Source organism: Oncorhynchus mykiss, chromosome 2 (genome assembly GCF_057628025.1).
Source record: "Oncorhynchus mykiss isolate SJ-2025 chromosome 2, ASM5762802v1, whole genome shotgun sequence".
NCBI lineage: Eukaryota > Metazoa > Chordata > Actinopteri > Salmoniformes > Salmonidae > Oncorhynchus > Oncorhynchus mykiss.
The window spans coordinates 101,568,995-101,571,823 of NC_143023.1; the positions used below are offsets into that span (position 1 = coordinate 101,568,995).

At 42.3% G+C, this 2,829-nt stretch overlaps 1 non-coding gene across 1 annotated transcript; it reads left to right on the top strand.

Moving 5' to 3' along the window:
* Positions 1–2,393: 2,393 nt before the first annotated feature.
* On the top strand, positions 2,394–2,584 carry LOC118944189 (U2 spliceosomal RNA). Its single transcript, XR_005039506.2, has one exon. It is a non-coding gene; the product is annotated as a U2 spliceosomal RNA (small nuclear RNA).
* Positions 2,585–2,829: the final 245 nt, after the last annotated feature.

Consider the following 2,829-nt stretch of genomic DNA (forward strand, 5'->3'; position numbering starts at 1 on the left):
TTTGATGCACCTGTACTGACCTCGCCTTCTGGATGATAGCGGGATGAACAGGCAGTGGCTCGGGTGGTTGTTGTCCTTGATGATCTTTTTGGCCTTACTGTGACATCGGGTGGTGTTGGTGTCCTGGAGGGCAGGTGGTTTGCCCCCGGTGATGCGTTGTGCAGACCTCACTACCCTCCGGAGAGCCTTCCGGTTGTGGGCGGAGCAGTTGTCGTACCAGGCGGTGATGCAGCCCCCGACAGGATGCTCTCAATTGTGCATCTGTAAAAGTTTGTGAGGGTTGTAGGAGACTGAGGCTGTTGCGCCTTCTTCACCACACTGTCTGTGTGGGTGGACCATTTCAGTTTGTCTGTACGCCCAAAACGAAAATCATATCCCTAGACACCGCTAGGTTCAGGGAAATGTTCGGCCTTTTATGAACACATATCATGTTGTTCTACGTCATTTTACATGACTGGAGACTTTGGCATAATCTTTTTTAATACTGCGTTCAAGACAACTGGGAAATCTGGAAAAAACAAGCTCCGACTGGGAAAATTCGTCTTGAAAGGTCATCCTACTAGGAATTCGAAGTGGGGAACTCTGGCCTCTTTCTAGCGCTCCGACTTTCCGACCTAAAGATCACTGACGTCATGATTCGACCTCGTTTTTTTCCGGAGTTCCCAGTCATCTTCAAAGCACCATAATACATCAGAAATTAGAGAAATGACCAACTGAGAATCTGAGATCAATGAAAACGACCTCTTCTTGAATCCATCAATAGCCAATGTCTAGTTGTGTGGAGACACATTAGGCTACAATATGAGAAGGAAATTGCTTTCAGTTTCACTGATTCACCCAAAGATGCGCATCTCACTCGCTGGTGATGGCCTATGCGCTCGTGCCAAACGCCACTCTCCTGTTTTACTTTGTAAAACAAACCATATTTGGAAGTTGATCAAATATTTTGGTAACAGCTGACAAATTAGATTATTCTCTTTTTAGCAAGAGCCATTTTCTTTCCGACCTGTGTTTTTCCGCGATTGTAGGCATTTTAAATATTGCGAAAGGCCAGTTTTGTCTGCATAATGTTTGTTCACTAACATGTTCACCGCGCATCCCCGACTGTAGACTATGCCTTGTATTGGGCTACACTCTAATAGGCTATTATTGAAAATAAGCCATTTATCCTCTGTGGCTGAAGTTTAGGCGTTGTCATAGTGTAGAAGGCTATTCTGAATTATTAAATGTATTTCTGAACAGACAGCAGTAACTCTATAACTTTGGCACATTTATTTAAATTTCTCATGCGTGCTGCAGCTCCTCCAGAACCCTTCGCGTGGCTGTGATTCTATAAGAGGAAACATGATGAAGTGCAAAGCTGGAGAGATGAGAGTTGCAGGCTCATGTCTATCAGAGCAGAGAGAGAGAGATCATAGAAAGTGAATCTCATTCTAGTTTGGTGAGAGATACAGGGGGGGGGGGGGGGGGGGGGGCGGGAGAATTAAGGAAGAGGAACCGTTTACGTATCCTGTGCACGTGACAAATAAACGTTGATGTGATGATCAACTCACCATTCATATCAGCTGTCATAGTCAATATAATGACTAACCTGTAACCCGTCACATTGACTCGTTATTGTTATTGTGTTACTTTCTAAAATGTTCTTAAAACTGCATTGTTGGTTAAGGAATTGTAAGTAAAATATTACGGTAAAGTTTTATTCGGCGCATGTGACAAATAACAACGCTGCGGTCCAGTGGCATGGACATCTTTGAATTCGGGCCTCTAGTAATTTAGGAGGACAACTTTATAAAGGCCTCCTCACAATGGCCTTATCATGCAAGGCTCTACAGACAGATTTTAAAAAAAATATATATATATAGCCTATTTTTGCGTTGATGACGTTGGAATTGAAGTCGAGTGGTTCAACATTAAAATGCATTTTGATTGAACACATAGTACAGCTTGAACAAGGCGACGGTCGGTGGAAGTCGGGCGCCACCAAGTGGACAATTATTTTAGTTCCTTGTGGCATCAACGCTTCAAGAGACAGTTTATAAAAGATAACATGTTATGTCAGTTTTATTATCTACAAATTGTTTTTCCCACCCCTATTTGATAGATTCTTATTCCAATTTAGCTGTAAATCTGGTTTTAACTCAATAAGGATTTGTCTCGTTTCCGATTGGAGGGCGGATGTCCACGTCACTTTGGAACCTTCCAATGTGTTACATTGTAACAGTGAAAAGTGTCGTTTCCCGACGTTGATCAAATCCCAGTCTATGTCACCATCCATTTAAATAGCATCATCTTTGATATTTGTTGTAAAGTGTACAGAGCTCATTTTGGTGTAACCGTTACCGGATTTGACGTGTCTGAGAATGGCACCTTCCTCCCGAAAGCATTGCGGTATCGCTTCTCGGCCTTTTGGCTAAGATCAAGTGTAGTTTCTGTTCTTATCAGTTTAATATCTGATACGTCCCCTATCTGGGGACCATATATTAAATTGTTTTTTGGAATAGGGAGATGGAATAGGGGCTTGCTCCGTCCACTCCACGCATCGACCTGGTATTGCAGTACCTCCAGGAAAGGTGCACCCCCTGCCGTTGTAAAGGAAAAGTAGACTAAGTTAACCAGATGGTTCTTTTATCAGAATCATGATGCGTTTAAGTAAATCCATGTCAATGATGCCTCGACAGTGGTGGTCAAGTCAGTCACCCAATTAATCTAATACAATTATATTTGTCACATGCGCCGAATACAACTTTACCGTAATATTTTTACATACAATTCCTTAACCAACAATGCAGTTTTAAGAACATTTTAAAAAGTAACACAATAACGAGT